The 26,566-nt window shown below is 41.1% G+C and overlaps 1 protein-coding gene across 14 annotated transcripts in view; it reads right to left on the bottom strand.

The window, feature by feature from the left end:
• PPP6R3 (protein phosphatase 6 regulatory subunit 3) overlaps positions 1-26,566 on the bottom strand; it is a 128,806-nt gene that overhangs the window by 74,244 nt on the left and 27,996 nt on the right. For 4 of the 14 annotated variants that reach the window (XM_061202195.1, XM_061202194.1, XM_061202197.1 and 1 more), the window contains one exon: positions 15,558-15,710. The exons of the other annotated variants lie outside the window; for them this stretch is intronic. The gene's annotated coding sequence lies outside the window, so the exon portion shown is untranslated. The remainder of the gene's footprint in view (positions 1-15,557; positions 15,711-26,566) is intronic. 14 annotated transcript variants of the gene reach the window in all.

Below are 26,566 nucleotides of genomic sequence, written 5' to 3'. Positions count from 1 at the left end.
CTGGCTGGATGTTGATGACAAAAAAGGCCCTAAGGGACAGCAGAGCCAAAAAGGAAGGTGCCTCCACCCCCAAATCACCGCGTGGAAGATCGCTGCCTGCTGATCTGAGAGCCTGTCCTAGGCCGGGTTACGATGAGCCATCATACACACCTGGCCTGTATTCCAGCAGGATGGCCGACCTGACCAACCAGCTCCTCCAAACTCCTGAGCCCACGACACCGTGTGTTATTATACTTATTTTATTATACACAAGAAAAGGAATTCTTGAGCAACTATCTGTTTTAAAATGCTTAACTCCTTTTGCTTTCCACTATCCTAAATTAGAATAGCATTTTTCAAATCAGAACACCTTAAAATATACATTTCCACATAAAAGTGCATTTTCTTTAAATTGGGTAGGTATACTACCAACTTAAAAATAAAATATAACCACAGTAGACTCTTAAACATTATGTATTCTATCTTTTAGCCAAACAGCAAATTGACTGGAAATGAACAGCACTGGTAAATTAGTTACCCCTGGCTTGGCCCTACTTCTATTTGTGCCCTTTGAAGTCAAATCAAGCTAGGTATGAACTAACTGTTACAAAGTTCAGCTGCCCAGGGCCCCGAGGTAAATGGAGTCCTTTAAAAAATGTAACTAAGATACTCTGAAAAAACTGAAAAAAGTCAGAACTTCAACAGCTCACTTTTAGTAAACATAAATACACTTTAAAATTCTTAACCTAGGTATACTTCAACAGGATTTAGAGATAAGAGGGGATACAATTTCTTACAGAACCAATTCACAGGCTTTTAAATCAATACTGACAAAGAGAGAAATGGTAAAACCAAACTACCCTCCATCTTTCTGCAAAATCCTAGAATTGTTTTATAAGTTGGATAAGGTACCTTGAAAATAGAGTTTTCTCCACAAGGGCTGAAGAGTTTGTGGGCAGGAGTTAACTGTTACTTGATGCCACAGAGGACAACCTCTGCTATGCTCTGCCTTCCTCATAACTGAAGACACAAGTGAAAATTATCACCATATATGCATAAAATAGGACCAAAGGATCCATAAATCTACTCGCCATAGATCAACTGCTTTAATTAAAGGTCCTGTGAAATTAATAAAATATCATCCTTCTTGGAAGCAAAACCTGGGCCACAGTACCTTTATTTCAAAAGCAGTTAAGCAGTGACACTTTGTTTCTGAAACAAAAGGTGCTACCTTGTCTCTATGACACAGGACCTGGTATGGTGATGTGGTTAAATCACGTGCAAGAGGTTTGAGAAGGACGTCAGTGCCTCCGCAGAATCTGCCAAGGCTCGGCTCTGCTGGTAGAGTATATTCAACAGGGCCCAACTGTGGTTTATGTAAACCACCTACAACCACGTGCTTTCATCAAATAAACATCATTTTCTCCTCAAACCTTGTTAGGACTCTTAAGCATCTAAACAGACTGGATTCCAATGCTGGTTCCACAACTGCCTGGCACTGAGGCCTCAGGAAAACCACTTCACCTCTCTAAGCCCCAATATCCTCAAACAAGTAAACTGGCTGCGAGTAGATGAGAAAGGCCCGGTCTGGTGGCTGGGACATACTGGCACTCAGCACCTGGAAGCTTCTGTGTAATCAACATACCACCCCCTTGAAGTCAAGTGAGCTTTAAACCAGTGCTACCAGACTTCCATGGGGTCTTATGAAAACACAGTCTCAGATTCTGATTGAGGAAAGCAGGGATCAGGCCCGAGATTCTGCACCTCCAGCAAGTCCTCAGAGGCTGCTGCTGTCCTGGGTTTAAACCACTGCTGATCATTTGTAATAAACTGCAATAAGTATATTCAAAATAATCATGTAACCATGAGAAACAGAGGAAAAGCCTACTACACCAACACGTGACTGTCATTTATTTCAGAAACTCCCTGTGGACAAGCTGGTATTAGTGGGTTTTCCTTCAGTGTAACAGAAGCAAAACATAACACTTTCCAACAGAGGCCAGAAAAAATGACACCATGAACACACTAAAAGGTAAACTATTAAAGAGCTCTGGAGAGGGAAACTGCTGATGGTCCCACCTACAAATGAGAAGGAAACTGTGGAAATGACAAAGAAGAACTTTAATGAGTTTAAAATACAAAATCCCCTATTCGTATGTACTAACTGCCTAATTTTGGCAATTTGCTATCCAAGTGGGGTAAACTGTACTCTGTAAAGCCCAAGTCTGCAAACTGCTATCAATGGTGGAAAACCTGTACCCAGGAATGGCTGGCCCAGGGCACAAGGTTCAAAGATTCAAAAAGAGATTCAAAGATTATGAAGAATCTCAAGACAGCAATGTTGAGCCTGAAAGCTAACGTTTCTGGGTGTGGGCCCCGTGGGACTACAGGCCGCACACCCGCGAAGCCAGCCTCCGGTATGCCATTCCGTAACTGGCCCACTTCAATCCCCAAGATCCCATACCCTAAATACTTCCTCGCATGCTCCAGTCTTGCAACAAACATGCACGACATACATGCAGTTTAGACAGCTGCAGTCACCTAAAGTAAGAAGTACAACCTACACAAACATGAGAGCAGCTGCATCCACCTACGACAACACGGGGGGAAAGACTTCAAGACAACAAAATGCGTGACCAATTTTTAATACTATTTCTTTTAGATGTGCTATGAAGGGAATATTTATAATACAAATTTTTTCTGGGTCTTATACAAAGGCATGCAAGCACATGCTCCCCAAGTTCAAATCCCTACACACCTCAGTCTGCCTGCAGCACTCTCTAGAGGCCCCGGCCCTCAGCACCACGAGAAACGCAACACCTCCACTGTCACCTGAGCTGGTGCTAACAGAAACATCGCTCAAGCCACAATGTGAGCCACATGTAAGTTTAAATTTTCTAGCAGCCACACCAAAAAGTAAAAGAGAAACTGGTAAAATTAATTTTAAATGTATTTATTTAACCTCACACAGCTAAACATTATTATTTCAACATGTAATTCTTTTGGTACTAAGTCTTCAAAATCTGGGTGTTTTGAAACTTCATAGCACATCGCAATTTGGACCAGCCACATTTCCGGTGCTCAAGAGTCACATGTGGCCATACGGGACAAGACAGCTAAAATTGTATGATTGCTACAATTATGATTCAAAGTTTCTCTCCTGGTACTAAAATATCTTCCCCATCTCCTTCCACAGCCAAAGTCAATAGTTACCCACCTTTTCCACACAAGGGCCAATGTGGGATGGGTGGGGAGAGGCTATGGGCCACGGTTTTCCTTTCTTTTAAAATATAAGCACACCTGGGAAATCATGTTTATTCTCATATACATATATACACACACATATACACACACACACATATATATACATATAAAAGAAACAACTTGGACATTCTTAACTCAAAAAAGTAGGTCACAAGAAAACTAGAACTGTTTCTTAGCCTCTAATTTCTAGGAATATTTGTAGGGATAAAAGGTAAAATTTCAAATTCTTTACCTTGTGATAATGGAGAATGCTAGCTTGAATCAGGAGGGCTACAAGTGGCTCATTACGGGTATAGATACACCTGGCCAAATTTTAAAATAGGTACGTGTCTCTGGGAATTTACTTCATTTTCTAAGTTAATTCAAAAATATTATGATGAAAAATAAAATGCCCAGGTCACTCAAACATGTTGGGAAACAATAATGTTTGGTTAATATAAAAAAATAGACTCCCCACTGGTCCCAGAGAAAACGGAGTCTTCACTGCCTCCATTCAGGTTCAAAACAACGTGCTTATTACCCCGCGAGGGGCAGGCACATTTACCCCAAACCTTTGGCCGAGTTTCCCAGCAGCCTGGGAACAGGGTGTAGTGAACAAACCGAGCTGCTGAAAGGCTGTTCTTACTGGCTCTCCTGCTTCTGCCAGTGGCCAGACACCTGGAGTTGCAGGACCCCTGGGCTTGGATTCAGGTGTGCGGAGAACTGAGTTGGGCCACGTATAACAAGACCCAAATGGGGGGACGGCTAGGCTCAAGAAGGGTTGGTGGTTGCCACTCTGTACACTGAGAGCAGCAGGCCACCAGGAAGGGACAGAGAAGAAAGTATCTATAAATAGCAGAGTGCAGAGTCACTCTGAAGGGAGGTCAGCTCTGTGTTATAAGTTAACGATAAACTCCCCCCAACAGCAACGCTCAAGGCCTAGGCAAAAGCTATAATTTTCACATGAAGAGGCAGAAACATGCAACATCGAGAAGGAGTAACAGTTGGGCTCTGATGGCAGTTCTCTTTAAGTACTAAGGAAAAAGACCACAAAGGACTGGGAAGTCCACCCAGTAGCTGCCTCTCCATTCTTAGCAAAGGTATCCAACTCACACAGTTGTCCCCTCACCCCCACCCGAACACTAGACTAATCAAATCAAGTATCAGAGTGCCAGTTAGAGATAACGAATTTCTTTAGAGGAAAGGGCAACACAAACTCAGGGCCAGTTTTGTTGTTTTAGCTCTGAAACTGCTTCTTCCAAAGAACGTATCAAAAGCAATCAAGTTTCTACCATCCAGATGTTGTAGACGCTTTTCCCAGTTTTAATTTGTAACTTTCTTTGATATTTCAGCTTTTCAGAGTAGCAAATAAAGGAGTAAAATCCACTTAATATGCACTATATTAATCAACAGGTACTTTTAAAGCACTAATATGCACTGTATTGGGGAATGCAGGAGTAATATGATAATGGTGCCTACTTCCTTGAAGAATACAATAAAACTGAGAACAGAGAAAATACGGAAAATAAATGGCATAAACTCCAAACTTGTTCTGTAGAAAAGGAGCTCAAGGGAGGGGAGCCTGGACAGAAAAGACTTTGCTATAAATGAGGCCTAAGCTGGGCCTCGAAAGACAGGTAGGGCTCAGTAGGTGATCCTACAAGCATGGAGGATAGACCCTGGAGCTTCAAGAAATTCACAGCAGGGAGAAGGTCCTGATGACAAGAAGAAAGAGACTTTCGGAAGGCACTAGGAAAGGTTAGGCAACACAAAGCCAGCTCTCAAAGAACCATGCACGAACGCACAGCAGAGCCGGGCAGGCTTGCTGCAGAAGCGAGGGAGGGAGCCAGTCCGTTCTAACTGAGATAAATGCACATTAAAATAGCTATAGCAAAGATTAACACAGTATATAGAAACAAATGACTCAAGAGAAGCAGAGGAAAATGACACAGAGGAGATGAAATTTAGGCTGTGGCAAGTACATTTTCAATAGACTCTGTACTCCCACAAAGGCGGAGAGGGGAAGAGGTCTAACCTGTTCCCGGAACAGCCATGTGTTTGAATATGACTAAAATGTGGGATAGGGAAGGGAGTGCTGAAGACAAGACCACTGAGGTGGGACACTGAAGTCAGGTGAGACAAGGCAAACGAGCAACAAGATGAGATCTAGAGTTTAAATGTCAACGTGAAAGACGGACTGGACAGGGGTGAGCCTAGATAAAGAGCGGTGACCCAGAGACCGTTTTAAGAACTCACAGAGGATTGGTGAGGCCCTACAACAGCCTCTACTCTGAAAACCAAGTTATTCCCTAAGAGATTTCACATTAAATTATTATCCCCCCTCCAGTTTCACCCATAATTCCTCAAAGCCTAATTTTCATGTTTTTTTCATTCCTAGCTGTACTTAGGTATCAGATGATACAAATTTATGGATTGCCCTTGGAATTCTGAGCTATCTGGGAAATACACGATCCTCAGAAAACAAATGCTTACCCACACCCTGGGGCTAACTCCAGATACACCTCTAAGATGCTGTGGACAGGCAAGAGGTGCGATCTTAATCGCCCACTTCACTTTTATATTTAAACAGCCAACTGCCAATCAAGAAAAGTTCAGCCTCACTTTTGTCACGGAGTCCACACTAAAGTACAGTGATGTGTCCCTACAAGTTCTCATTATGAAAACGCAAGTGGACATGAATTTCTGTGCGTAATTTCCACAACTTCAAAAACTTCAATACGAGTATATGCAAAGCATGACTTATTTATACTAAGAACAAGATTTTTTTTAAGGTGAGACTAAGGGGTTGGAAAGAAAAAAGACAAGTAATGAGGATGACACAATGGTAATCAGGTTTTTTGTTTGTTTGTTTGTTTTTTTAAATATTTATTTATTTAATTGCACAGGGTCTTAGTTGTGGCATGTGAACTCTTAGTTGCAGCATGCATGTGGGATCTAGTTCCCTGACCAGGGATCGAACCCTGGCCCCCTGCATTGGGAGTGCGGAGTCCTATCCACTGTGCCACCAGGGAAGTCCCGGTAATCAGGTTTTTGCCAGGAGCCTTGTTAGAGATCAAAGCAATAAATGCAAGGAAAACCTAGCTGGATCTAGGTGTCTATTCTGTGTGTGTGTGCACGCACACACGCACACACACGTGCCCACATACTGAAAGGGAGGGTGTAGTGTAGGTAAGAGAACATGACAAAAGTCAAATAAGAAAATTCTAAGTAGAGGGTTTTCCATCTCAAGCATCCAGAATTCTCTGAATCTCTGAAACCAGGCAGAGCTGTCAACAAATCTGACTCAAATATCAGAAAGAAGTGACATGTAACTGGAGAGCCAGAGGAAACGTGATGCGATTAGAACACCTGTTATCTGAAATAATCCAAGAGTTCCTAATCTAAAACTGTAGGGATGGGAATTCCCTGGTGGTCCAGTGGTTAGGACGCATCACTTTCACTGCTCGAGCCCAGGTTCAATCCCTGGTCAGGGAACTAAGATCCTGCAAGCCGTGCGACGTGGCCAAAAAATAAATACAATAAATAAAAATGCAGGGAGGAAGATTGGTCCTAAGCAAGTCAGGAACAGTATGAAAACAGCAGAGCTAGAAAGAGAATTCTATACTAACACAGGGCAGGGGAAAGCCTTGGAAAATCCAACTCGCCCATGTTCTTACTAAGTGAAATCAGTTATATGCAGTTTGTGAGTCACCCAACTTGAATCAAGTGACAGTGGCTACTTTTTTATTCATATGTCCATTACAGACAAGATGCCCAACGAAAACAGCCTTTCCAAATCAGAAATTCTAGAGCATACTGAGATGCCACTGAAAAAAGGGCAAAAAGAAACAAGCTTCAGTATAAGAATGAGCTAACTATCCTGGTTAATTTGGAGTTATAAGCAACTCTGTAACAGAAGACAGACATGGCAAATTGGTCACAAATTTTAAAGCTCCCCCCCCCCATTTTTTTTAACCTTCAATCTTCCTTGCCCAGCAAACTTTAATCAGAATGTGTATAATCAGGACTTCCCTGGTGGTGCAGTGGTTAAGAATCCGCCTGCCAATGCAGGGGACATGGGTTCGAGCCCTGGTCCGGGAAGATCCCACATGACACGGAGCAACTAAGCCGAGCAACTAACTACTGAGCCTGCGCTCTAGAGCCCGCGAGCCACAGCTACTGAGCCCGCACGCCTAGAGCCTGTGCTCCACAACGAGAAGCCACCACAATGAGAAGCCTGCGCACCGCAACGAAGAGTAACCCCTGCTCGCTGCAACCAGAGAAAGCCCACGTGCAGTAACGAAGACCCACGGCAGCCATACATACAGACAGACATACAGACATAAATAATGTGTATAATCATAAAGCATTTAGGGCTATCTCAACAGTCCCTAGACTAGCAGTAATAACCTGTCAACCTCCAGGAAGTGCTTTCCGTCATGAATATTTTACCAGCAAAGCAGACTCCTGGACTGCTGAGACTCTGCTCAGGAACACAAGCTCAGGGTAGAACATGAGACATGAACACTGCTTACAGCCTTTACAGCTCCTTAATCTCTTCGAGCTATTCCACAATAACAGTAAATGGTCTGATACGGCAACTTTCTATTAAAGGAGGAAAAATGACTAATAGCAGCTCACAATTATTAAGTGCCTACCATATGCCAGACTCTGGGCTTGATGATTTTAGATACATTATCTGTACCTCACAACAACCCTTCAAGGTTTCGCTCTCATTTGCAGATGGAAAAACTAAGATTCTAAGAGGTGAGATGATCTACCAAAGACCACAGCTAGTGAATAAGCTGGCCAGAGCTGGGACTCAAGCCCAGGCCCATCGCGCTCCCAAGTCTGTGCTCTTCCCATCACGGCACAGAACACCCGGTGAGCGACCGGTCCCAGCAGCAGTCATCGAGAGCACAAGCCAGCCCCAGGCCAGCCTGCGGAAGGGAAACAGCAGCAGGCCAACCTGCCATCTAATGGCTCTTGGGATACACTCATGGATGGGAACCCCATGTCTTCATGGGCAGGGAAAAGAATCACTTGACAGACAAGCTGGCTGGGAGCTCAGCCCAAAGAGCGTGGGTGGTGACACTGGAGGAGCTCAGATCTTGTGGCCAGTGGCGCTATCAGAGCTGATAGACCAGAATGCCACAGGTTTGTCCAAATGCACAGAAAACACGAGTGAATCAGCATTCAAAAACTGTCTGACATGATGAAACCAAGAGAAATTTACTTAACATGGTTAAATGTAAAGTCCTTTTAAAATAAAAACTGAAAAACATGACATGGGGTGGGGGGTAGAGGTTGCCAGGCCTAAGAAAACTGTTAAAGAAAGAACCAAGTCCAAAGATTTTAGTTAATTATAAGCTCGACATAAAGTTGTATTATGCTGTGACTAATAAGCAAGTAACCCTCAGAATGTGTCATAGATTAACCGCGTCTAGGACCACGGGAGATACTAACCCTACTGAAGCCTTCCCTGGGCATCAGCTCATGCCAAGCAATATCATATCCTGTTCTGGGGCAGATGAAGAGACTGCCAACCACATGGCACCCAAAGAGGACCAGGGTGGCAGAAGGACTTGCCACTTGGAGGAAAAAATAACTAGCTTTGAATATCTCAAAGCTCTTTTATACTATCACGGACAGTGCCCAAGGGAAAAAATGAGAGCCAGTGAGTGAAAAGGACAGATTACCTGTCCTATCTGTGAGCAGAAGATGCAGGAACTTGCTAAAGGTTAGGAGCACCAACACCTTCAAGACCCCAAGGCTGGAGGTGCTCTGGAAGCCTGGATGATTCTCGACGAGGGCAATGACAGACAACTTCCCGTTCTGGACAGAAAGACTATATTAAGTGATCACCACATTGTTTTATGAATTTCTTCTCAAAGTCTATGTGATATAAAAGGCATGGCTACATTTGGGCTGACATGGAGTCTCAACAAGAAAATAGCAAAGGATTCTGCAACCTTCCAGATGCTTAGTGGGTTGAAACCCACACAATTCTCTACCCTTCTGGAAGCTCTAGAAAAACAACAATAAAGGACAAAGAAAAGGAAACAACAGCCAAGGAGAATGCCAACAAATTTATGAAAGACAGAAAATGGAGAAACAATTCAGAAAGTCCAACATCCAAGTAACAAAAGTTTTAGAACACATTATAATTCACCACTAACCTCCCTTGTCAAAAAATGTTTTTTCTCAGAGCATAAAGAAGTGACTCTCCCCTTAAGACCTACATGTGGCACCACGTTGAGTGGTAAAAGTTCCTTTAAGACACAGTGTGAAAGTCCGTGGTATCGGAGATTTAAAAAAAAAAAAAAAAGAGTATCTAAACTCTTCTAGTGAGGAAAAACTTATAAAAGGACTGGAAATCAGAATGACATCAGGTTCCTCAACAGCAATTCTAGAAAAGAACATTTTTAGACCTGGAAGGTCTGAAAGATTTATTCACAGTTTCTTGAGGAAGCTACTGGATCGAGAATGGGCTTCACTAAAGCATGGCAGTAAGCCATGAGGGGAAGACACGGAATCCATGAGACCAGGGATCCAACACACAGAGAAGCAAAGATGACTCCCAGAACGGGGGACACCTGCAGCTACAGACAAAGTCAAGAGGAACCAGTTTGGAGTAAACCATGAGGCAGAGGGCTCTGGAAAGGATATGTCCAAGGAAGTGTATTGCCAGATGTATGTTACCATGTTGAGAAGGATTCTGCAAATAAAGTCAGAGATTCAGGGATTAATTAACCAAAATATACATACTTTTATTACTGATCTTAACCAAAGTTGTGCTTTAACTATGTTGGGAGATGTGAGAGGGAAAGAGCTATGCATATAAGAGCTAAACCTTAATCTTCACAGTTAGAAGTAAGATAGATTAGAAACTGCTACCTACAGGTATATAATTTAGAAATGCACAAGGAAGTAAAGATGAGGAAACAGCTAAGAGATGGAGGTAGCAGCTCCTAGTGAGTAAGTAACTCACTTACTCACTAGGGGCTGGGGATGAGGAGGGGATAGGATGGGAAAGATGAAAGAGATGATTGTTATTTTTTGTTATAAATCTTGTGATACCATTTGACTTTTTAAACTATGCACCTATGTAAGCTATGTACCTATGTAAGATAAAATAAAAAATTATGAAAAGAAAGAAAATATAAAGCAGCACAATCCCTGGCACTTAGGACGGGCTCTATAAATATAAGCACAATCTAAAATCAGGGTATTATAAAAGACTATCTAACAGAAAGACTATGAGGTGACTACATGCACTTAAGATTCCTACATACAAAAAACAAAGAAATAGAAAAATCCAACCAACAGCAAAAACCACAATGGTACCTTTTCAGTTTAGGTCCTTTCCCACCCCATTTTTTCTGCCATGAGTGTGTGAAGCAACTCCAGAGACCTAGGACACCTGGGGGTACCGTACTGAGATTGCCAAATCTGGTCTGCCACCTTTTTTATAAATACAGGCCCTGAGCGAAGAATGGTCTTTATCTTTTTAACTGTTTGGGGGTGGGGGTGGGGGAGTATCAAAAGGACGATATTTCGTGACTTGTACAAATTCTATGAAATTCAAATTTCAGTGACCATAAAGTTTTAACAGAACACAGTCACACCATCCTTTACATTCCATCTCTGGCTGCTTTTACACTACCGGGGCAGAGTTGAGCAGTTGTGACAAGAGACCACATACGGTGCTATCACTTCGCACTGCAGCTGGGCGCTCTCCAAATCGCAGTGACACGGGTATAACTCAACAGTGCTCAGAGTGCCATATGCTGTACTGCAACATTTTATTATTGTAAGTGCACACCCAACATGTCAAAACAAGAAAAGAAAATCTGGACTTCAAATGTTGTGTTTTTAAGGTACAATGGGATGTGAACTATTTTGTTATGAAATTAGATGGCAAAGCACTGTTTATTATGCAATCATACCATCCCTGTGCTAAAACAATACACTATATGTCGACGTTACCAGACTAAGCAGTCATCACAGTATTCCCAACTCACAAGAAAGGAACAGTCACAAAAGTCAGAAAATGTTAAATGGAGTATCTTATTACAGGAGAATTTCTTCACAAAAATAAAAAAATGAAAACAAAGCTTCAATCAAAGCTGGTTTCTAAGGTGGCTTGTTAATAAGTTAAAGAAGCCAATGATGATTTTCCTTGATCCTTGATGAGTTTAAGATCTGAGTGTTGTCATTTATTTGAGGAGTTTGAAGTGATGAAGAATTAGCTTCTATGAAAAGTGCATGTGAAAACAGCTACAGGCAGAATATTGTCAGAGAAGCTAAGAAAAGATGAAATCACTACAACGTGCACCAGAACCTGCCATGATGAGCTACAACTGATGGCGGTAAAATTGTGTGCAGACAGAAAAAAAGGCTTCATTGGACAAATTCACAAAACTTGTGACAATGTAAAGTGTTTAAAGCTTATAGCTATTCTTTCTTTTTTTCATAAGCAGGTACTTCGGGAGATTTTTTTTTTGATCCCTCGCATGTTACTGAACCAGTAATGTCAACAGTGAACTTAATTTACTCTCATGGACTTAACCATCACTAGTTTCTGACTTGTCCTATCACACTGTAGTTTAATGGCTTACAACAAGTAACGTTGGGGCTTCCCTGGTGGCGCAGTGGTTAAGAATCCGCCTGCCAATGCAGGGGACACAGGTTCGATCCCTGGTCCAGGGAAGATCCCACATGCCGCGGAGCAACTAAGCCCGTGCACCACAACTACTGAGCCTGCGCTCTAGAGCCCACGAGCCACAACTGTTGAGCCCACGAGCCACAACTACTGAAGCCTGTGTACCTAGAGCCCGTGCTCTGCAACAAGAGAAGCCACTGCAATGAGAAGCCCGCGCACCGCAACAAAGGGTAGCCCCCACTCACCGCAACCAGAGAAAGCCCACAAGCAACGAAGACCCAACGCAGCCAAAAACAAATAAATAAATTTATTAAGAAAAAAAAAGGAAGTAATTTTTTTTTTTTTTTTTTTACTACTTTTGGAGCTTAGGGCCAAGGCTGAAATTTTTCTGAATGAGAACAACACTCAACCACTGCTACTGAACACTGAATGGCTCTGGAAATTCACCTTTGCTGAAGTGCTACCTGAAGTTAAAATAATAAGTGAGATTCCCATTCCCATACAAATTTGCAGTCGATATATTTTCAAACTACAGTTACACAGCATTTTTCAGAACTTAATGCAAGTGTGAAGGAAATTTCCCTATTCCAAAATCCATTTAGTTATGCAATTGAAGAGCTTTCACCTAACCTTCCACTGAAAATGATTAATCTACAAAGTAATGACATGCTAAAAGGCAAATAAAGAGAAGAACCTAATAGAATTCTATAAATGCTTTATGCCTTCTAAGTGAAGAATATACTCAGCTAAAATCATATGTGCTTGTGGGCTGGTATCAGAATATGGCAGTACCTACATGCATAAAAAGACATTTTCAAAGATGAAATATGTAAAATCTCACTATGGACCAGCATTAATAGATTAGATGAACATTTGCAAATAGACTTTGATGAGAGGGGAACTCTACCTTCAAATGCCATTTAAATGAAACGTTATCCCCCTAGAAAAAGAATTTCATTCTTCTCATTAATAGATCTGTATCACAGAAAGCTGAACTCAAGTATTCTTAGATTTTGAATTTCATCAATAAAATCTGGGAAAATTTATTTCTCTTTTGTCATGTAAGTACCTTCATAATATCCTCTTTTTTGCCTCTTGGTCTACAAAACCTAAATGTTTACTTTCTGGGCCTTTGCAACAAAAGTTGAGCTTGATGATCCCTGGTCTAAAGGACCTTATACCTGCAGTGCTGCACCTCTTTGGGACTCCTTCTCAACTACCGGGCATTGATTATAGGACACTGGGAGCCTTTGGGGTAACTTCTTAAGAGTTCACCCACCCTAGTGTGGAACAGCATGGTAATGAGCAGAGGGGAGTACAAGAAGAAAAAAGAATATAGTTAAAGGTAAGGAATTGTTTTATAAGCTACCAAAGCTAACAGTCTCTATCAGCAAAGAAAAACAAAAACAAACAAGAGAAAGAGCGCGTGAGAAACAAAGGGAGAGAGAGTTTTAAAACTGTTATCCTGAGAAATGCCTCTGAAATTTTCGCTCCTACCACCAAACAATTAATGACACCTATTACGTAAAATGTACTAAAGACATAAAGTAGAAGTGAAAACTCCTTGCTCAGGAGTGCTTAAAATCTACTTAAGGAAAAACAGTAATCCTAAAATAATTTAATGATATACTCTAAGAGTTCACAAAGGAATGACCACAAAGGGACTGACTGGACCAACACAGAAAGGTTTTACAAAAAAGGTGGAAAGAGAGCTGAGCCCTGGAAGGCATAAAATCAAATACACAGAATAATAAAACCATATGATGAGGGTGGGCAAAATGGATGAAGGGGATACAAAGTTATAGTTACAAAATAAATAAGTCATGGGATAGAATGTACAGCATGGTGACTAAAGTTAATAATACTGTATTGTATATTTGAAAGTTGCTAAGAGAACAAATCTTAAGTTTTTGGGACTTCCCTGGTGGCACAGTGGTTAAGAATCCGCCTGCCAATGCAGGGGACACGGGTTCGAGCCCTGGTCCTGGAAGATCCCACATGCCGCAGAGCAACTAAGCCCGTGCGCCACAACTACTGAAGCCCGTGTGCCTAGAGCTTGTGCTCCACAGCAAGAGAAGCCACCGCAATGAAAAGCCCACGCACTGCAGTGAAGAGTAGCCCCCATTCACCACAACTAGAGAAAGCCTGTGCACAGCAACGAAGACCCAACGCAGCCATAAATAAATAAATAAATTTATTAAAAAAAAAAAAAAAGTTTTCATTACAAGGAAAAAAAATTTGTAACTATGTGTAAGGATGATAACTAATAACTAGACCTATTGTGGTAATCATTTCTCAAAATATAGAAATATCAAATCATTATATTGTACTCCTGAAACTAATATGTCAATTATACCTCAACTGAAAAAAAAGCTAATATGTGTAATACTATGAAGAGTTCTAAAAATTAGTTTTTGAAATCCAGCATCACAATAGAAAAATGGATAATCGTTTTAACTATAAATGAATCTGACAATCAGATCATACCTTATCACTGCACGCTACTGGACTTCTTATATCTGAACCCTCAACTGAATTCTCCACTCAGTCAGGCAGGTAAGAAACTGAAGAGTTCATACCTACGGGTTAGAACCTATCCCAAGGCAGAGGAAAAAGAAGGGCTGGGCCACATGAGCAAAAACAAACAAACAAACGAAACCATATGAGACAAGGTGCCCAGAGTGAATGACTACTTAAAGGGAATTCTCCCCATCAGGATTTATACAGAATAATATGAAGATAAAAACTGAACAAATCAGAACCTTTCTACAAGAGTTGGTGCTTCACTGTGTAAGCAGAGGGGATGTTGAGGAAGAGTTATTCACAATGGGCTGGAGGTGGGGGAGAGCACAGGCAGAGTGGCTTACTGCCTAGGAAAGATTCCGGCCTGGGGATTAGAAGCAGAGACCTGTTACAACAGAACAACTATAGTATCTCCTGAGACAGTGAAGCCTGAAAGGTAGATGATTAAATGGTTTATGCCCACCTGCTCCTCCAGTTACTATGGAACAAATGAAATTGGATTAGGTATGTGTGCATATCCCCAAAAAGGTCCTACTGGGCCACTTTCTATTAAGTGCCAACTGACCCAAAAGTCAAATAAGCAAAGTAAACCTCTGGTGTTTCACAAAAAAATTCAGTAAAGAGTTGCAAAATGATAGCAATTAAGACTCAAAAGAGTCAGATGGCTGGCTAGAAGCCAGATGTCCTTTGGCTGGTGTAAAACAAACACAAATTCTCTCTCTCTCTCTCGCACGCGCATGCACGCGCGCGCGCACGCACACACACACACACACACACACACACACACACACACACACAGAGCCAGGTGACCTAGAAGCAGCAGCTGGGTCTCTACTAGCAGTCTTTCTCTGGCATGCTACTTCAGCTTGCTAGGCCTGTCTGGTCCTTAGGGCCCAGCTCAATCCCACCCCAACCCCCATCCCCTGGAAACCGGGAATCCCATGGGTGCTGCAGATTCTACGACATACCAGAGCAAACTACAGAGGCTGTTATTTAACTTCCTAAAAATACCACAGCGTCACGGAGCCAGGTGGTACCTGGTGATGACCCAGACCAGGTCCACCTAGACTCCAGGGTCTCAAGACAGAAAACTCTTTCCTTGATGTAACTCATGGAAGGAAACTCCTCATAATCTTAGTGACCTTACCTTTCAAACCAAGTTTAAAAATTAAAAGAAATGTTTTCTTTTCTGTGGCTCCTTGCCCATTACAGGTTATCCTGGCAACAGTTGTCTTCCAATTTACTGCATTAGCAGATTAGCAGAATAAAGTGGGATGGTGAACATGAAACAGAAGTTCCCCTATAAAGAAAAAAAGAGCAAAAATGACAACGTGTTCTCTTTTGTTCAGATGAGAGCTGCCATTAAAGATACTGGTTCAAGGTCTCCGTTCACACACAACTATACCTCAGAGGATTGAAAAGTACTAGCTAACTGAAATTTTTTCTATGTAACAAGAGGAAAAAAGGCACTGTCATCCCTCTCCCTAAGCTTTTATCCTACACAAAACAATAACCCAGAAACAGATATACAGTAAGAGCACTATCAGTGAGCAAATAAGAAAAAATACATATGCTTAACTTTGTCTTATGAAAACATCAATGATATTCTTACTCAACACAGGGTTAAGTACAAAGGCACCATATTTTAAAACAGTAAAACAAATTTTAGAAGTATCTCCCTCTAAATGTCCCCAAGTAGCCCCGTGTAATACCTTTAAACAACTGTAACTTCCTAGGAACCATGAGCAGAACATTAAGTCCACTTAAGGACTAGCTGTAGCCGAACCCTGTCTCTAATGTGAATTAACCAGATGCTTCACATGAAAGGACTATAAATTCAAACTGTCTTCCAAGGCACTTCATTTATAACTAAATACTGCAGGAAAAGACACAAACTATGGACAATATACCAATCAGAAATCCTATAAGGATGCAGTCTACAAGGCATCTCAAAATAAATGCCATTTACCTAATGCCTTTGTTCCACAAAATTCACACTACGTTGTGATCAACTCAACATTTTCCCTCAAATAAGATAATAAATAGAAACAATGCTAACCACTTGCTAAAAGAAACAAAATGAATCAACAAAAACTGTAACAAACCTAGTTTAAAATGAAGAAAATATTTGATTCTAAAAAACATTTTACCAGTGAAATGTTTTCTAAACAAAAACTTAAAAAAGCGTTTAATTGATAACCTAAATTTTTGCTTTAAATCATAACAACAGATCATGTGCCACCACAGTCCTTAGACATGACCAACTTAGCATGTTAGTGTAAAGAGTACATTTCTAAATGTCATAAGTAATTCTAGTCCCATCACAACCACTCTGTGTTAGGGGTTCCAGATCCCTTTAAAAATCCAATGAAGTTATACACTCCACAAAATGCACACACCTGCGCACACGCACACCCATTTGACGTTTAATCTGAGTAGCTGTAGGACCCTCAACTGATCCACAATCTTTTCTCCCACCAGCCAAGATCACCCACTTCTGGACTTCCCTAGTGGTGCAGTGGTTAAGAATCCATCTACTAAAGCAGGCGACATGGGTTCGAGCCCTGGTCCGGGAAGATCCCACAAGCTGCAGAGCAAGGAAGCCCGTGCACAACTACTGAGCCTGCGAGCCACAACTACTGAGCCCGTGGGCCGCAACTACTGAAGCCCGCATGCCTAGAACCCGCCCTCCGCAACAAGAGAAGCCACCGCAATGAGAAGCCCGCGCACTGCAGCGAAAAGCAGCCCCCACTCGCCGCAACTAGAGAAAGCCCACGTGCAGCAACGAGGACCCAATGCAGCCCAAAAAAAAAAAAAAAAGATTACCCACTTCACCCACTTCCAAGCCAGTCAGTCAATCACAGGCTCCCAGCAGAGTTGTACCAACCTGCCTGCCTCACTGTGCTGCGCACTCCCATCCAGGGAAGCCAAACGATAAGACAGCTGTCAACCCACTCAGAGCACCACAAATCCAGGTGCTTATTAAGTTGTAACAAGTATGCTGAGACATAACCCACTTTTCTGGAAAAAGGTCTTTGTTTATTGTTCAGTCTTTTCCCTTAGACTAATTACGGGAAAGAGTGGATCTATACTATTGATGGTAAGAAATCTGTTTTTTTCTGAAGTGTGAAAATGTGGGAAACAAGATCAAAAGACAGAAAACAGAATGAAATGGTATACAAATGCAGTATTGGGACTCCTGGGTAAAGAATGTATATTGAACACACATTGAAATGCCTCTAAAAGTACAGTAAAAGAACTGCTTTGGTTGTTTTGTCTTGCTTTTTAAAGGCATAATTCCAAGAACCAACAAAATTAGGGAGCAAAAGGAATATTGGTTGAAAAAGCTATTTAATGAACACTTAGATTCCCAAATCTCCTTGCCTTCTTCTGCCCTTCCCAACCCCATCAGATGACAGGAGGAAGCCAAAAAGGAAGGTGACTCCAGCACAGCTGAGGGTGGGCCTGCCAGTGAAAACAGAGAGACTGAGTGAACTGCAGAAAGAATGCAGAGACAGGCCCACTCAACTGCCCACCCCACCCCCAGCCAGATTCTCCTACTGGGCTCTGACATTCCCAGCCAGGATGAAAACTGAAAGTCTTCTAATCACTGACCTCAAGAAACAAACACCTGAAAATCCTGACACTGGGGACTTCCCAACCAAAGGAGCTCAACTCATCACACTGCTGAAAGGTTCACAGCCACGGAGCCCCCACCTGTGAATGGGGGCTCCAATCAACCACCCTCACTCCAATCTTTTCTTTAAAAGTCTTCATTGTAAACTTGCAGAACAGCTGCAAGAGCAGTACAAGAAGCTCCCACAGAGCCTTCACCTAGATTCACAACTAACCACTGTGTCACTTTTGCTCTTCCACCCATCTTCTGCAGCCATCACATCCTTTACCTTTAAATAGCTCGCTGTGTATTTCCTAAGAACAAGGGTATTCTCTTCCACAACCACAGTCAAAGTCAGGAATGCAACACATTAACTGTCCCATGTAGACTCTATAGTTCACATTCCAATTCCGCCAACTGCTCTACAACGTCCCTTACGGCAATCCCCTTTCACCTCAATCCAGATCATGGATCACACCTAATGTCATGTCTCCATCTGAAACAGTTCTTCAGCAATTCTCTGTCTTTCACTGGCATCTTTGAAGAATATAGGGTATAAATATCTGGCAGTACTACCACACAAGTGGTAAGTGAGGTTTGTTTTTCCTAGAGTATCACATAAGTAGTAAGATAATGTCTGTGTGTCCCATTATTGGGATTTTGATCACTTGGTTAAGATGATATTTGCCTCATTTCTCCACTGTAAAATAACCAGTCTCCCCTTAGTAATTAACTAGTAAATAATCTGTAGGAAGATATTTTGAGATTATGTTCTTAATACATTCACCCAATAGTTTTAGAATCCACTGGCAATTCTTGTCTTCATCAATTGTTACTGAAAGTCATAAAATGATGTTTATTTTGTAAATCTACTGTTCCTTCTACACTTATCAGTTGACATTATAACTCCAGTAAGGTATGTTCCCTTTTTCCCATTCATTCTTTAATTCATTATCAGTATGGACTCACGGATTCTTATTTTATTTATTAATATCACCATTCATTCTGATGCTCAAGTTATCCCAGATTTGGCCAGTGGGAACCGCTTCAAGCAGAGGACTGTGTGCTTTCCATGTTTTTTGAGTATTTCTTTATTTCCTCGCATAACAACATGTTCTAGATTAATCTTGTACAGTCTCTGCCCAAGCTCTAAAATCACCCATTTCTCCAAGGAGCCCTGGTTCCTTTTAGTGGAGGGTGTGATTTAGAAATGAAGATCTGAGAACTAAGTATGTTCACAGATAGTGAACAAAGCTGAGAAAGAATAGCAATTTCATGATTCAACTCTGTGTTGTGTGTGTATATACCCCGACTTTAAATGTGAACGAAAACCACGGGTTCTGATAACATCTCAGGAAAGCCTCTATCATGAAACGTAGAGTGCAAAACAAAACAGAAAAATGCAGGATGGAGGAAAGACTATACAAGAAAAAGAGTACATTAAAAAAATTATCCTCAGAATGATAAGTTAATGTATCCATCAAATTAATAAAAAAAGGATATTATTTAAAAGGGCACTGAGAATAATTAGCAGACTAATACATTAGGAAAATGACTTCCAACCCAGAAGTCTATACCCAGCCAAACTATCAATCAAGAGTACACAGAAAGTCTCAAAAAACTTACCTCCCACACCCCTTCCTCATAGAAAACTACTAGAGACTGTGTTCCACTAAAACAACAGAGAAACAGGAACAGGAAATTCAATGAAGGAGAGAGGCAAAATGAACTCCCAGGGTCCCAGCAGACAACTGTGTTCCCAGCAGGGAGGACAAGCCGTCCAGTCTGGAGCAGGTAAAAATGTCTTCAAAAAGATAAAGCCGATGGAATACCTGAACATGTAACTGGCTAAAAGTGTGAGGCTAAATTAGTGATTGATACATTAAAAAAAAAAAAAAAAGTTGACACAACATTTCCAAGGAAAACCAGAAGTTGTTTAGGAAAAGTATTTGTAATTTACTACTTGACACTATAAATAGCATCCCAAGTAATAATGGATAAATATTGATTTAACCAAAATTGCAATAAAACTGTATTGGAGAGATGGGGAAGACAGAATGTGGGGAAGAGGGTGCAGTGAGGGAAAAAGAGTAAGCTAATCCTTATCTTCCATATCTTTTCAGAAAGGGAAATCAATAGATGTGCTAAAAAAATCAGCAAGCATGCACGTAATTATGAACTCTTCCAGTATGCTCTTCAGACATATGGAGGTAAATATGTGTTTTTTTAACTGGCTAAAAGAGTTCTAAGTAATACAGTCGCCTTCAGGGAAGGGGGAAAGAGGGAGGGGTGGCTAAAAAGTGCTGTCATCTTATCCAACCTCCTAAAGCTAGCTCACCCTTAACTGGAGATACGCAAAACTGACAACAATTTTTTTCAAATAAAATTTTAAGAAGAATGCTAGACTGGGAGGGAGTATTAAATGTTGAGACCAGAGAACTATAACATCAGCTACTCATTAGTTGTGTGACCTAAGGCAAGTCATTTGACTTGAGTATCCATTTCTTCATCTACAAAATAAAGGAGCTGGACTAAGTTAACTCTAAACTTTCTTCCTCTTTCAATAAATTTATGAATCCAATATAAAAATAAAGTAATCAAAGCTTTAAATATGGTGCCAGTGGCCATGGACAATGGCAAATTAAATTACAGAAAGAATGAAGCAGGACTTGGTGAAATAATAAATGGAGAGAGAAGTAAAATGGAAAAAAAAAATTCTGCTTTAAGCTTGTGGGTCCCAAGAGGGTGCTGATGGTGAAGGAGAAATGAGAAAAGCACTGTTTTAGAAATGAAGACAAAAGAGTTCCTGATCCTGGCCTGGAACGAACTGAACCGACAGTATCCAGACAAACTATGACATGAGCCCACTGGAAAAAACCTAACTAAGCTGGAAACAAATGTTTGTGTTAAAAGTTAAAACATACAGATGATGGTGGAATCCGTAAGGATGATGAAAAGTTCTTCCCAAAGAATACAGAAACTGAAAAAGGAGGAATTCTCCCCTCGTATTTAATTACTAGGAAACCGTAAGTTTTACATCATGATTAAAGGACAAAAACGAGAAAGGGGCATGGCTAGAGAGCAGACTACTGAAAGGCAGCGGGAGCAACAGCACAACGTCATCCAAGCTGAAGGAGGAAAAACACAGATTTGCTAACAAAGAATATAACACAGAGTTTACTAGTTGACGTCATAGTGCATTCGGGCTGCTATAACAGAATACCATATGTTGGATGACTTACAAACAACAGAAATTTACTTCTCACACTGCTATAGACTGGGAAGTCCAAGATCACAGCATCCGTAGTGCCTGGTGAGGACCCCCTTCCTGGTTCATAGACCACAGCCTTTTCTGTGTCCTCACATGGCAGAAAGGGATGAGGGAACTCTCTGGGATCACCAATCCCAATCATTAGGGCTCCACTCTCACACCTCATCACCCCCCAAAGGCCTCACTTCCCAACACCATCACACTGATGATAGGTTTCAACATATGAATGTTAGAGGGGAAACAAACATTCAGTCTAGAGCAGTTGATATCATTAGATTATTCTTTCAGAGGAAATGGATCCAGAGGGGCCCCCTCAAAAAAGGAAAACAAGATTTTTTTAAAAGATAATATACTTTTACTTTTGTATTTATTTTTGCCAATCATTCCTTAAAGGAGCCACATTTTCCTCAATAACCATATAACATTAACTCTATCACAAAGGGTCTCCTCTTTCCAATACTACTGACTCTGATTAAGGCCAATGAAGAGAATGTAAGAACATAATTATAAAAATATCAATCAAGAAGGAGGGCTGGTTTAGCCTAAAACAGCAAAGGAACAGATTCTCAGCTAAAGAGTATCTAAATATGTACTTGCTTAGTCACAGAACTCAAGAATAGCAAGAATGAACGTCTACCCTTACAAACCCTTTGTGCCAGCATTATACGCATGCTTCTCAAACCTCTTAGGTATTATTTCTATTTTCTCATTGAGAATAATAAGAAAGGACACTCCAAATAACCCTTACATGAACACTCAATTTATTTATTTATTTTTTAAAAACTCACTTTGGGGAAAAAGGAATAATAACCTGCTCCCTATGCTCTCATATGACTTTTTACCATAAATTCCATGATACTCTTCACAAATGCAAATTCACAAGAGGAAGCCGTAGCTATTACATAACATGCAAGAAAATATTTTCTCCTTGTGTCACATATCATACACAACTAAAGACAACCTCTCAGTTACTGACAGGTGATACAGCCTAGAGCCTGGACCCACAGAAGGAAGCAAGTCTACTCTTATTAACATCAGGGAGCCCTAAGGTAGGCCAGCTCAATCAGAGTATCATTTTAACGTGGATCTCAATGATCCTATCTCTGCAAGTGTGCTCACACATGCTCAAAACACCCAAGTCTAAAGAGATGCAAGATAATGAGATGGGAAGATACTCCATCTCTATGAGGTCTTGCTCACCATTTTATCCTCAATGCCTAGCACACTGTAAATTAAAAAAAAAAAAAAAAATCCCCCCATATTTTGACCACAAAAATCATCAAAAATGAGCACACACACACTCATAATTGGGAGAAACAAAGTAAGTAAGTAACATCGTTTGGATGACTTCAGAGACATCTTTCAATATATACGTATGTATTTTATATATATATACATAGATACACACAGATATATATGTAACTATCAGCTAACTTCAGAAACACCCATCAATTTAATACAAGCTGTGGCAAGAATACAGGCTTCTAAAGCATTAATCAAAAATTACTGTGACAAGAATGCAAAAAGACTGCTTTATGAAGTATAAAACACCCAAGGTAAATCCATACTACCACCTTTTAAAAGCAAAATCAGGTACGTAAAGGACTAAGTAAAAACTTTGGCACCTGACTGGATTACGTCATCGTCCGGCTATGCACCCTTATGGACACTCAAATCACTGCCATCGTACATGAAAGCCAACCCAATCTAAGTCGCTATTAAAATGGAGCCAAATCATAAATTAGTAAGTTAGCATCCAAAGTAAAGCCCAGAAACCCAGCGTCGCCTGTTACAACAACAACAGTGTGCAGAGACGTAGAGCAATGGTACAAAAGACTCCATGATTCCAATCGCCAAAGCTATACTTGGCTGGCTCAGCCATGGTTACACATCAAGCATAATTTGATGTAAAAACTTAAACTTCCATAATCCTGAGTACAAAAGCAAGAAAGACATCAAACTTTTTGTAGGGCATCTTAGTAACCAAGTGATTAATATGTGAAATAGAAGTACAGAGACTAGAAAACATGCTAAGCAGCATGAAGATGAATGAATGTATCACTGAAAATTCAACCCAAGGATGGGATTTTCAACTGGCCAACCAAAATACCTGAGAGATGGAAAAGGAAAAGCCCTTCATATAGGCTCTTGGTTACTGTCCTAAAGAATAGATGAAATATGAACCAAGAAAGGGCCCAAGTCACAACTGGTTATAGCACTGCCACAAGCTCTGAGTGATTTTTTTCCTCCTACGTTTAAACACAAACCTGATTTCTAGTTGGCAATTCTAATCATACTCATTAACTCTTGGTGCCCACCACTAACACTTCTAAAGTTCTCAAAAAAAATTGTTTTAAGGTGAATGCTCTAGACCTACACTGTACAATACAGTAAGCCACCTGCCACGCACAGCCACTGAGCACCTGCAATGCGGCTAGTAAGACTAAGGAACTGGATTTTCAATTTTCTTTTAATTTAAATAGCCACACTGAGCACAGACAAAGAATACCATTTTACTGGGCAGCACTGCTCTGACTCACATTAAAAACTAAGCACAGAATAAACGTTTATGGTCTACAATTTTGGGTAAGTTCACATCTCTAGGCTTCAACTTTCTCAACCAAAAAACGTAAAGAGAGTTCCATTAGATTGTCTCCATGACTAAAAATAAATTAGTGCAGCATATAAATTAAAAGTCTCGGGACTTCCCTGGCAGTCCAGTGGCTAAGACTCTGTGCTCCCAAGGCAGGGGGCCCGGGTTCGATCCCTGGTCAGGGAACTAGATCCCTGACCACATGCCACAACTAAAAAGATCCCACATGAGGCAACAAAGATCCCACATTAGGCAACAAAGATCCCACATGCCGCAACTAGGACCCGAAGGGAAAAAAAAGTCTTCATTAAAACTGTTGCAGTGTAATTAAAGCTACACACCCCGGGCTTCCCTGGTGGCACAATGGTTGGGAATCTGCCTGCCAATGCAGGGGACACGGGTTCGAGCGCTGGTCCAGGAGGATCTCACATGCCGCGGAGTAACTAAGCCCGTGCGCCACAACTACTGAGCCTGAGCTCTAGAGCCTGCGTGCCACAACTAGTGAAGCCCACGCACCTAGAGCCCGTGCTCTGCAACAAGAGAGGCCACCGTAATGAGAAGCCCACGCACCGCAACGAAGAGTAGCTCCCGCTCACCGCAACTAGAGAAAGCCTGCACGTAGCAACAAAGACCCAACGCAGCCAAAAACTAAATACATAAAATAGAAATCTTTCCAAAAAAATAAAATAAAATAAAATAAAAATATAAAGCCACACACCCACCTCAAAGTTATGGCAGGTTACCTCACCTTGATGATACAAGGGTATCATATTACTCCTCACTTCACCAAATTTAATAGGGAAGACCAAGAGAATATGGATTCAGTTCAGTCAACCTTTGGGCAAGTAAACTCATCTCTCTGAGCTTGTTTTCATATCTGTAAAATGAGATGATTAGACTAAACGATCATTTAAGATGCTTCAAACCCTCAACTACTTCTTCCCTGTGGCTCTAAGAAGAAATATAAAATATAAGTGAAACCAGGATACTCTAAGAAATGAAGAAAAAGGAATCAACGAATAACCACAGACTCAAACTCTTAAACGAAATTAATTAAATTTAAACAAGATCTTAAAGTAGAGAGTCCCAATGACAGAGAATTTAAAGTTATACTGGGTTGGCCAAAAAGTTGGTTCGGTTTTAAGTAAATATAAAAGACATATTTTTCATTTTTATGAAGAACTTTATTGAACAACATATTCACTAACCGAACTTTCTGGCCAACCCACTACAATATCAATGTACTCCGGTGGGAGACTGATTTGGTCTACTAGGGTGTAACCAGCTTTTTGTTTTTGCTTTAAGTCCATATGTGAACACGCTGCTTTCTCCAAAGCAGGAAGATCAGTAAAACCAGGTTAACGTAGGTGGCAGGAGAACATATAGCGCACAGAGGTTTGTACTGTCCCTTCCCTCACAGAAGGTGGACAAAGGAAGTCTTCCTCCTCCATCAGGCAGCTGTAGTATAATCACCATTGCTACATCCAGCTTTCTCAGACAACATCAGATGCTTGCTTACTTTATCAATGATCCAAACCAAGTAAAACGATGCTCTCACGATAGGAACTATGGTTATTTTTAGATGCAATAAGGCAAACTGGAGTGTGAATTCATCCATGAAGCTGGTAAGATATGTTATACCCATCTTTCCTGTGGTATACAACTCAGAACATATATAAAACAGGACAGGATCCTTTAAAAAGAACCCTAACAGGTATCTGGAGACGGGAATATAGACTAATAATTCATGTGAAGTGTGTTAAAAGGCAGAAAGTCAAGAGAGAATGACAGGCTTAACATCGCTCTTCAAAGGCATATTTTCACATACCTTCTGCGCCTATACCAGAACCACTGATATTTTTTTCAGTCTTTTAAAATGGGGAGAAAGAATCACTCTCAAAGTCCCTGGTTTATAGCATGGTAGAAAAAACAAAACCAAATTCTACTTTTTGAAGAATAAAATGTTTTAGCAGGACTTCCCTGGTGGCACAGTGGTTAAGAATCCTCCTGCCACTGCAGGGGTCGCAGGTTCAAGCCCTGGTCCGGGAAGATGCCACATGCCGCAGAGCAACTAAGCCCATGCACCACAACCACTGAGCCTGCGCCCTAGAGCCCGCAAGCCACAGCTACTGAAGCCCGCGCGCCTAGAGCCCGTGCTCCGCAACAAGAGAAGCCACCGCAATGAGAAGCTCACGCACCGCAATGAAGAGTAGCCCCCACTCACCACAACTAGAGAAAGCCCGCGCACAGCAGCGAAGACCCAACGCAGCCAAAAAATAGAACAAGTTTTGGCTGATACTGACTTTCCTTTACACTACAGTTGATCTAACCAGGCCACCACTAATGGACCATTTAGTTTTCAATTTCCACTATCACCAAAAAATGCCAAGGTTCCCAGAAGTGGAACTGCTGGATTAAATAATGGTCATTTCTAATTAACTGCACAATAGCCATTGGAGGTCATGGCTATCCACATTCCCACCACCAATGGAGGTATGTATGCCTGGTTCCTCACACCCTTGCCCAACAATGTCTTTTTCTCTTAAGAGCACTGTTCATGTCTAAGAGCCATTTATACTTCACTTTTCTGCCAACTGTCTGTTTATATCCTTTGTTCATTTTTCTACTGGGCCTGTCTTCTCAATGGTTTGTAGTGGTTATTTAAAAGTAAGAAAA

This window comes from Eubalaena glacialis, chromosome 10 (genome assembly GCF_028564815.1).
Source record: "Eubalaena glacialis isolate mEubGla1 chromosome 10, mEubGla1.1.hap2.+ XY, whole genome shotgun sequence".
NCBI lineage: Eukaryota > Metazoa > Chordata > Mammalia > Artiodactyla > Balaenidae > Eubalaena > Eubalaena glacialis.
Note: the sequence above shows the minus strand (reverse complement) of the source record. Positions and strands in the feature narration are given on the sequence as shown.